The sequence below is a fragment of the Tachysurus fulvidraco genome, chromosome 13 (assembly GCF_022655615.1).
Source record: "Tachysurus fulvidraco isolate hzauxx_2018 chromosome 13, HZAU_PFXX_2.0, whole genome shotgun sequence".
In the NCBI taxonomy this organism is placed as follows: Eukaryota; Metazoa; Chordata; class Actinopteri; order Siluriformes; family Bagridae; genus Tachysurus; species Tachysurus fulvidraco.
In genome coordinates this window covers 24,993,560-25,003,577 of record NC_062530.1, presented here as the reverse complement: position 1 = coordinate 25,003,577, position 10,018 = coordinate 24,993,560, and the positions used below count along the sequence as shown (strand labels likewise).

The window sequence follows — 10,018 nt, the reverse complement described above, 5'->3', positions numbered from 1 at the left end:
TTAGAACTAATGCTCAAGAAATGATATAAGAGAGTGTGTATGTATGAATGTGTGTGTTGTCTGATATATCATTAAGTTGAACAGGAAGCATAGATGGTATTTATACAAATTGAAAGGCAAATCTCTATGGTAAAGTTACACTTGTGGGTCATGATCAAAGAAGGCGTGACAATGTGAGCCTGTTTTATCTTTACTTTTCCTGTTTCTTTTCCTCGGTCACAGAATCTACTGCACCCCCAACATATTGTTCTTTAGGGGTAAAGAATAATCAGTAATTCTAGATATTACAAACAATTATGTAGAATAACTGCATCTGTCACTCACCAGCACTAACTGGCACCTTATTTCAAAATTCAGAGAATATACCTTTCTGTAGTAAGTATGCAGATGAAACGGCTAGGCAATAATAAGACTATATTTGCCAATGTCTTTTTTTTGTTTTGTTTTAATACTTTATTCTCCACTACATCAGTTAGCCTCTTGGCTTTGTAAGACTTCAGAAAAGGCTTACTATATACTGTAGGCAGAGACATGTAATTTTTAGTTCAATCTTAAATTATTGAATTATTATGCTATTTTAATCTCTTCACTTGTGGGCCACATGCCACATTGCTAATTATTAGCATATACAGAACATGCTAGCAGTATATATATATATATATATATATATATATATATATATATATATATATATATATATATAGGGAGAGGTATGAGATGATAAATCAGAAGTTCAGCATTCACAGGGCTCTTAAGTTTTGAAGACAGGCAAGTGTGACATCTCCAAACCCCCTCCAAAATAAAAAAACAATAATGGGGGAGTTGTGTTTAGTAAGGATCACTGACCGCAATTTAACCAAATACAAAGTAATTTCCATTTATTAATTTGTGTGTGTGTGTGTGTGTGTGTGTGTGTGTGTGTGTGTGAGAGAGAGAGAGAGAGAGAGAGAGAGAGAGAGAGAGAGAGAGAGAGAGAGAGATTATGACTGGTGTTGTTTATTGTAAGTGTTTGTTGCCTTTTTGGACTCCTTTATCATGTGTAATGTCGCTCCCATATAAAACAGTTCGGCTCAAGCCCAGCCATTTTTAGTGTCATGATTGAGGACAATGTCCCGGCCAGAGACAAGCTCTTTCGTGTTGAGGTTTTGTTCAAACCGACCATCGAAAATACCCTTTCTAATGAATATGTTTTTTTTTTTCATTGGTTGTTGCTTTAAATCTTACCCAGATACAATAGTGCTATTTTCTGATTGGCTCTTGTGTAGCCCCCCCTTTTTTTGATTGGCTGATAAGTGTCAGGCTCGACTCCAGGGGAGACGCGCTTGATTCCTGCCCGGTTCCATAGAGACAGCGGTGTGGACTGATATATTTTGGGCTCTGCGGCATATTAAATATATGATAGTTAAAAAGTTTTTCTGCGTGAGAAATATAATGTGTGGCGGGAGATCGTGACAAAAGACCCAAATGTGTGACTGTCACTCTCAGTTCGTGACACTTGACAGCCCTGAAATCATTTTCTGATATAGTGTCAAAAATATTTTTTTAGGCCTGAGTTTTCCCATGAAGAGTGCATTTGTTAGGAAAAGGATAAACTATCATGAAGACCAAAGAGATGAGAGAAAAATGATGCTGCAAGTGGTGTCATTGCTTGGACTCCCATAGCCAGTAATGTGTGTTTTTTTTTTATTTTATGCATGAAATAAAATTAATTTGTCACTACAGACAGCCAATATTTCCTCAGATGGGTGCTCATTTATAAGTGGTGTTTATGCCCAAAAAAGAAATTATGCATTATGAAACCTCCCAAGCAGGAACTAAGACTTATAAAGAAATATTGGCAGGAAATTGGGAATATATTTACAGAATATCTGACCCATGTGTAAGGCCATGTGTAACAGCAGGAATTAGTGACCCCCTGTGGATATGTAGAAAATGACAGATAAATGGCCAAATCAGTACAGTTCTACATTAATCCTCATATGAAATTATGCAGCTCCATAATAAGTGGTTAATTAGGATTACATGAAAAAAATACTGTTTCTATGAGATTTGATGTATCTATGTATTAATATGTCCTGAATATTAGATTCCAATCCAGATACACATTGGGGAGAGTGTCATACACACATCAAAGATGAGGTAGGAAGGGGATGTAAGGAAATGTGTTCAAACTTTCATTAAATATAATATGTATTTACAACAATCAGTGTTGTAAATCTAATAGGCGTAAGTAAGCAAATATGTTTGGTATGATCTTTTTATATATGATAAATATTAAAAAAGCAAAACTGGTACTATCGTGGGGCACGGTGGCTTAGTGGTTAGCACGTTCGCCTCACACCTCCAGGGTTGGGGGTTCGATTCCCACCTCCACCTTGTGTGTGTGGAGTTTGCATGTTCTCCCCGTGCCTCGGGGGTTTCCTCCGGTCCAAAGACAGGCATGGTAGGTTGTTTGGCATCTCTGTAAAATTGTCCGTATGGTGAGAGAATGAGAGTGTGTGTGCCCTGTGATGGGTTGGCACTCCGTCCAGGGTGTATCCTGCCTTGATGCCCGATGACGCCTGAGACAGGCTCCCCGTGACCCGAGAAGTTCGGATAAGCGGTAGAAAATAAATGAATGAATGAATGAATGAATGAATGAACAGGTACTATCAATTTGTTAACCGTAAAAAAAAAATATTTAAGTAAATGACACTGGAAATGAAAATAGGGAAATGGTAATATTTATTAATTCTATCATTTTAAGGGCATTTTTTTTAAGTTTACATATAGTGATTTACTGTAAAAAGAAAAACGTATTGCATTTTAGTTTACTTACAAGTAAAGATTATCCTTCTTTTGAAAAAGGTTTGAAAGATTAAGTGGGTTATATAATTATGGCCCTTAGTAATTTATAGTATAATTATAATCATAATAATAAATCATAATGTATATTATCTCAGTTAAGACACCTTTCCCATTAATTGTTTCTTGGTGTTCTTCTCTGGCTTCATGATGATTATATAACACTTTGGAAGAAAGATACAGAATAGTAAACCAAAGCTTGATGCTAAAATAGCAAATATCTCTACAGCTACAGTGAATTTTCCAGGAGAGCTGACATAAGCAGGAATAAATGTGATCCAAACTGCACAAAACATCAGCATGCTGAATGTGATGAATTTAGCTTCATTAAAATTATCCGGTAACTTTCGGGCCAGAAAAGCCAAAACAAAACATAAAAGTGCCAGAAGGCCTATGTAACCCAGCACGGCCCAGAAACCTAAATCTGAGCCCAAATGACATTCTAAAATAATCTTTTCTTTGTAGTGCATTAGGTTTTTAAAGGGGAAAGGAGGGGATATTGTCAGCCAAAGCACACAAATAAGGAACTGTATGAGAGTGAAGGCAAGTACACTGAGTCTCTGCTGTAGAGGCCCAAACCATTTCATGACATTACTTCCTGGAAGTGAAGCCTTGAAGGCCATTAACACAACTACAGTTTTCCCCAGAACACAGGAGATACAGAGGACAAAGGTGATCCCAAACGCTGTGTGACGCAGCATACAGGACCACTGAGATGGCCGGCCAATGAAAGTAAGTGAACAGAGGAAGCACAGAGTCAGAGAGAAGAGCAGCAGGAAGCTCAGCTCAGAGTTGTTGGCTTTGACTATTGGAGTGTCTTTATATTTAAAAAATATGATTGCTATTACCACCGTCATTAAAGCACCAATAATAGACACTGCTGTTAGTAAAATTCCCATTGTTTCTTCATAGGACAAATATTCAATTTCCTTTTTTACACATTTATCTTTGTCTGCATTTGACCAGTAATCTTGCTGGCACTGTTCACATTTAATCGCATCTGTCAAAGAGAGAAAGATAGTGCTTTTAAATACGTCAGAAACACACAATATGATAGAACACAAACTTTGTTGCTGTTATTTTAAAATATTGTATCATTACAATATTTTAAAATATATTCTGATTTCTTAAATTTTAACGGTAATACTGTATTTAACTCCTTTTTGTTTCTTTGATTTAAGGCATTTTTGTACCTGTCATATTACTGATCTCTCCAGCAGCACATGGTATGCAGTCAAAACAGCAGATGGGTTTTCCTTTCTGTACAGCTTTCCTTGTACCAGGCGAGCAGCTCTCACTACATACAGATGTGGGCACCTGTGACCAAGGCAAATGTTTAAATTCATATTAAATGCTGTTTCCACTGGGCATTGCTTAAGCATTAAAATATATAACCCATGGGCACAAAGACTATAATTAAACAAAATTTTTATATTATATAGAGTAAGAACACCTTATCAGTGGTAATGAATTCAAGTCACAAATGTCATTAAATACTCGCCTGATTTGTATTTTGTGCCCAGATAATAGAGGCCATATTTACTGTTAAACGATGCTGAGCACCAGCAGAAGAGTCATAAAGTCCAACAGTGACAAATTCATATTGGTTTTCTTTACTTTTTTGCCAGTTTATTATTTCATATTTTGCTGGAGGATCACCATTTTTGTCGAAATAAACCTCTTCACCTTCTTTGGTTTTGAAATGCACGTTTTTTAGGTGTTTTAGAAACTGATGGGTAAAATTAAAATGAATTCAGTTTTGGAGAGAAATGCATTTTACATTAAAATATAAATGTTGCTGTCTATAGCAACCAAAGCACTATAGACACAAAAAGTGTAACCTAAAAACATTGTTAACTCACAGTAAAGGGATCAGACTGCTTCTTTGTAGGACATGTTTGTTTGCAGCCAAGAAGTTCATGGAGTGTATGGGCAATGGCATAAACTCCTTTATACACATTACTGAAAATTGGCATCATAGACATGTCAGTGAAGGTGTTTTCAATGTCAGACATTTTCTCTTCACCTGTACACACTGGAATAGTCCCTGAATGATTCTGTTCTTGATATGTACAAGTAAACAGAGCCTCCCAGAATTTTGTAAAAATGGCACTGCCTACTGACTTCAATGGTTTTATGTCTAAAATGAAGTCTTTCAGTCCTGTTACAGTTGTTTTGGGAATAGCTAGCCCTATGGCTCCTTGTAGTATGTTGTACTTATCCAACGTGACTGCCACTGGATCAGCAATCCATCCTTCGGTTCCCACCCACTGATATCCAGTTATGTTGTGTTCAGAAAATACATTAAGCAAAATCTCCAGGTCCCAGGGAGTGACAAATGCCACGATCACTCGAGAAGTAGAGCTTTTAATTTGCTCAACAATTCTTAACACTTTTTCTTGTGAGTAAGTTCTGAAAAATGGAAGTGAGTATTCAAAACATATACCCAGCTCTTCTGCAATTTTGGTAAATGCAGCCATCCCACTGTTACCATAATCATCGTCTCTTCTTATTGCTCCCACCCAGGTCCAGCCAAAGTGTTTGACCATCTCTGCAAGTGCTATGGTCTGGTAATAATCACTGGGAATAGTGCGCAGAAATGAAGGATATATCCTTTTGTCACTGAGACACTCACAGGTGGAATAGTAACTTATCTAAAATTAGATTCACACACTTACATCAGGAACAATAGTCAGTATCATTCATGCTGTCACATGTCATAAGCTGTAAATAACCATCACAATACGTCTCACATGTAGAATAATATATTACGTCTAAAAGTTATAAATGCATAAATACTTACTAAGGGCATGCTGAAAGGTCCAATACTCTTTGATATAGCCATGGACACTGATGAATATGTCTCTCCTATTATGGCTTGAACCTGTGCAGGCTTTGTGCAGATCTCATCTGAAACTGAGTTCTCATTTCCATTCACAAGCGTCATTGCTACTTTCACTCCCTGTGCTGGAGAACCACAGGAATCAAAGATCTTGTAGCCCAATGAGATACCAGGCAGTAAAGATGAGCTGTTATTGATCTCCTCTATTGCAAAGATTAATGTCTGTGAATACTGGAAGGCTCTAAATTCCAAACTTGTTAAATAGAATCAGATAAAAATACAGAAACGTTATTCAGTTTATATCATATGCAGTGGTATTGCCAACTGTTGGTGGTCATTTATTGTATTATTCAGCATAATATTTACATGGCTTACCTCATGCAATTTATTGTAGGTGGCATGACTGCATAGGATGAATCTGTCATCTCCCATTTACTGTGGAAAGGGAAAATACCCCCAACAATGATATCACCATTCTTCCATAGCTGTGGGTATGAAAGCTCTCCATACACACTACAAGTTTTTTCTTGGGCCCTGGAAAAATTAATGATTGTCATTACAATATGCAATAGTGTACAGATTGACGCCATCTGGTTAATAATAAATGTGTGATCTGTTGAGTCACTGAACAGAAGAATCCTATGCTATTTATAAAGAAGGAAACAATAACACCTCATATTATATGAACACACCAAAGGAGGTGTGGCGATTCTAATCTGAATCAGGTGGGCCTTAATGTTATTTACCCTTACCATGGGGTGGGGCAGAGTTGATCCTGTGTTTTGCTTTATTTTGTTTTTCTTCAAATATTGCTTTCATTTTTTTTTTTTTAAATAGAATTATTGTGGCTATGCATAGAACGCAATATATATATTGGAGTATATTGATATATATATATCACATTTTTAATAAATATATGTTTTCTTGGGTCAGAAATCTAGAACATATCTGTAAATATATGTAAATGAGACCCAACTTGCTCTTGCACAATGTGTTTTATAAAATATTGAAATAATAATTTCATTAAATTGTATACAGTAGCCTTCATTATTCAAGGTATCAAAAAAGAGCCTGTACCTTTTGATCAAAGTAACTATGGCAGACCAGCAAAGGCCAGAAGACACCACAAATTATTAACATAAACTGGTGTGAAAAATTTTGGCCCCCTTCCTTTTTTTGCATCAACCGACACCTTATCATGGTGGAGGGGTTTGCATGCCTAAATGATCCAAGGAGCTATGTTGTCTGGGGTTTTCTGCCCCTGGTAGGGTCTCCCAAGGCAAACAGGTCCTGGGTGATGGGCCAGACAAAGAGCGGTTCAAATCCCCTTATGAGGAAAAATAAAACAAGGTCTGTTATGTCGCCCGGTATGGCGCAACCAGGGCCCCACCCTGGAGCCAGGCCCAGGGTTGGGGCTCGCATGCGAGTGCCTGGTGTCCGGGTCTTACCCCATGGGGCCCAGCACAAAGGAGAGACGTGGAGCCGATCTCCTGTGGGCCCACCACCTGCAGGAGGAACTGTAAGGGGCTGGTACAATGTGGATTGGGTGGCAGTCGAAGGCGGGAGCCTCTGTGATCCAATCCCCGGACACGGAATCTGGCACTAGGGACATGGAATGTTACCTCGCTGGGGGGGGGAGGAGCCTGAGCTGGTGCGGGAGGTTGAGAGATACCGACTAGAGATAGTTGGCCTCGCCTCCATACACAGCTTGGGCTTATGGGCCAAATGGCAGTGTAGGGTACCCGACCTTCTTGGCGTCTCTGGGAGTGGTGCTGGAAAGTGCTCCGACCGGGGACTCTGTCGTTCTACTGGGGGACTTCAACGCTCACGTGGGCAGCAACAGTGACACCTGGAGGCACATGATGGTCAATCTGATGGCAGGGGAGGAAGTTGGACAGACTTGGCAGACCCAAACGTACTGTGAGAGTCTGCTGGGAACGTTTGGCAGAGTCTCTGGTCAGAGAGATTGACAACTCCCATCTCCTGTAGAGCTTCAACCAAATCCCGGGGGAGGTTGGAGACATAGAGTCTGAGTGGACCATGTTCTCCACTTCCATTGTCGACGCGGCTGCTCAGAGCTGTGGCCGTAAGGTCTCCGATGCCTGTCGTGGCGGCAATCCCCGAACCCGATGGTGGGCCCCGGAAATAAGGGATGCCTATCAAGCCTGGTTGGCTCAGGGGACTCCGGAGGCAGCTGATAGGTGCACACACTGTTTACAGTGGGAGTGGGAATCTGCTGACTTCGACTGGGGACATCCTCGGTTGGTGGAAGGAGTACTTCAAGGATCTCCACTGAGGAAGCAGAGGCCGAGGGCTCAGTTGTGGACTCGTCAATCCCCCAAGCTGAGGTCACTGAGGTAGTTTAGAAGCTCCTCGGTGGTAAGGCACAGGGGATGGATGAGATCCGCCCTGAGTACCTCAAGTCTCTGGATGTTGTGGGGCTGTCTTGGCTGACACGCCTCTGCAACATCGCGTGGTGGCTGGGGACAGTGCCTCTGGACTGGCAGACGGGGGTGGTGGTCCCTCTGTTTAAGGGGGCCGGAAGATGTGTTCCAACTACAGGCGGGTCACACTCCTCCCCAGAAAAGTCTATGCCAGGGTACTGGATAGGAGAATTCGGCCGATAGTCAAATCTCGAATTCAGGAAGAAGAATGCGGTTTTCATCCCAGTCGTGGAACACTGGACCATCTATATACCGTTGCCAGGTTGCTGGAGGGTTCATGGGAGTTTTGTGGATCTGGAGAAGGCATTCGACAATATCCCTCATGGTGACCTGTGGGGGGTGCTCTGGGAGTACGAGGTCTGGGGCCCTCTGCTAAGGGCTGTCCTGTCCCTACATGACCAGAGCAGGAGTTTGGTTTGCTTTGCCAGCAGTAAGTCAGATTTGTAGGGAACAAGGGTGCATGTTGGCAGGGCTGCCCTTTTTCACCGGTACTGATCATTATTTATATGGACAGGATTTCTAGGCGCAGTCGGGGGCCGGAGGGAGTCTGGTTTGGGGACCACAGGATTTCGTCTCTGCTTTTTGCAGATGATGTTGTCCTGTTTGCTTTATCAAATCAGGACCTTCAGCGTGCACTGGGACAGTTTGCAGCCGAGTGGGAAGCGGCGGGGATGAGAATCAGCACCTCCAAGTCCGAGGCCATGGTTCTCAGCCGGAAAAGGGTGGCTTGCCACCTTCAGGTTGGTGGAGAGCTCCTGCCTCAATTGAAAGAGTTTAAATATCTTGGGGTTCACTTGTTCAAGAGTGAGGGAAGGACGGAGTGGGAGATGAACAGGCGGATCGGTGTATCCTCTGCAGTGATGCGGTCGATATACTGGTCTGTTGTGGTAAAGTGAGATCTGAGCTGCAAGGCGAAGCTCTGTATTTACCAGTCGATCTACGTTCCTACCCTAACCTATGGTCATGAGCTTTGGGTCATGACCGAAAGGACAAGATCCCGGATACAGGCGGCCAAAATGAGTTTCCTCCGTTGGGTGGCTGGGCGCTCCCTTAGAGATAGGGTGAGGAGCTCAGTCACTCGGGAGGAGCTCAGAGTAGAGCCGCTGCTCCTCCACATCGAGAGGAGTCAGCTGAGGTGGCTCATGCATCTCGATGCCTCCTGGACGCCTCCCTGGGAAGGTGTTCCGGGCATGTCCAACCGGGAGGACGCCCTAGGACACGCTGGAGGGACTATATCTCTCGGGTGGCCTGGGAATGCCTTGGTATTCCCCCAGAGGAGCTGGAGGAAGTGTCTGGGAGAGGGAAGTCTGGGAGTCCTTGCTTAGACTGCTGCCCCTGCGACCCGGTTCCGGATAAACGGTAGAAAATGGAATAGAATGGAAAAAGATCTTTGTCACTTTAATGTTTCAGATCATCAAACTAATTTAAAGTCAAAGATAACACAAGTAAACACAACATACAGTTTTTAAATGAAGGCTTTTATTATTAAGGGAAAACAAAATCCAAACCTACATGACTCTGTGTGAAAACGTGCTTGCCCCCTAAACCTAATAACTGGTTGGCTCACCCTTAGCAGCAAGAACTGCAATCAAGCGTTTGCAATAACTTGCAATGAGTCTGTTACAGCACTGTGGAAGAATTTTGGTTCACTCATCTTTGCAGAATTGTTGTAATTCAGCCACATTGGAGGGTTTTCAAGCATGAACTGCCTTTTTAAGGTCATGCCACAGCATCACAATAGGATTCAGGTCAGGACTTTGACTAGGCTACTCCAAAGTCTCCATTTTGTTTTTCTTCAGTCATTCAGAGGTGGACTTGCTGGTGTGTTTTGGATCATTGTCCTTCATTAGATCAAAAAATTTAAAAAAAATCAGGAAGGGACAAACAC

General features: G+C 41.6%; 1 pseudogene; it reads right to left on the bottom strand.

Moving 5' to 3' along the window:
- Positions 1 to 2,942: 2,942 nt before the first annotated feature.
- Positions 2,943 to 7,139, bottom strand: LOC113652542 (annotated as a pseudogene).
- Between the last annotated feature and the right edge of the window lie 2,879 nt (positions 7,140 to 10,018).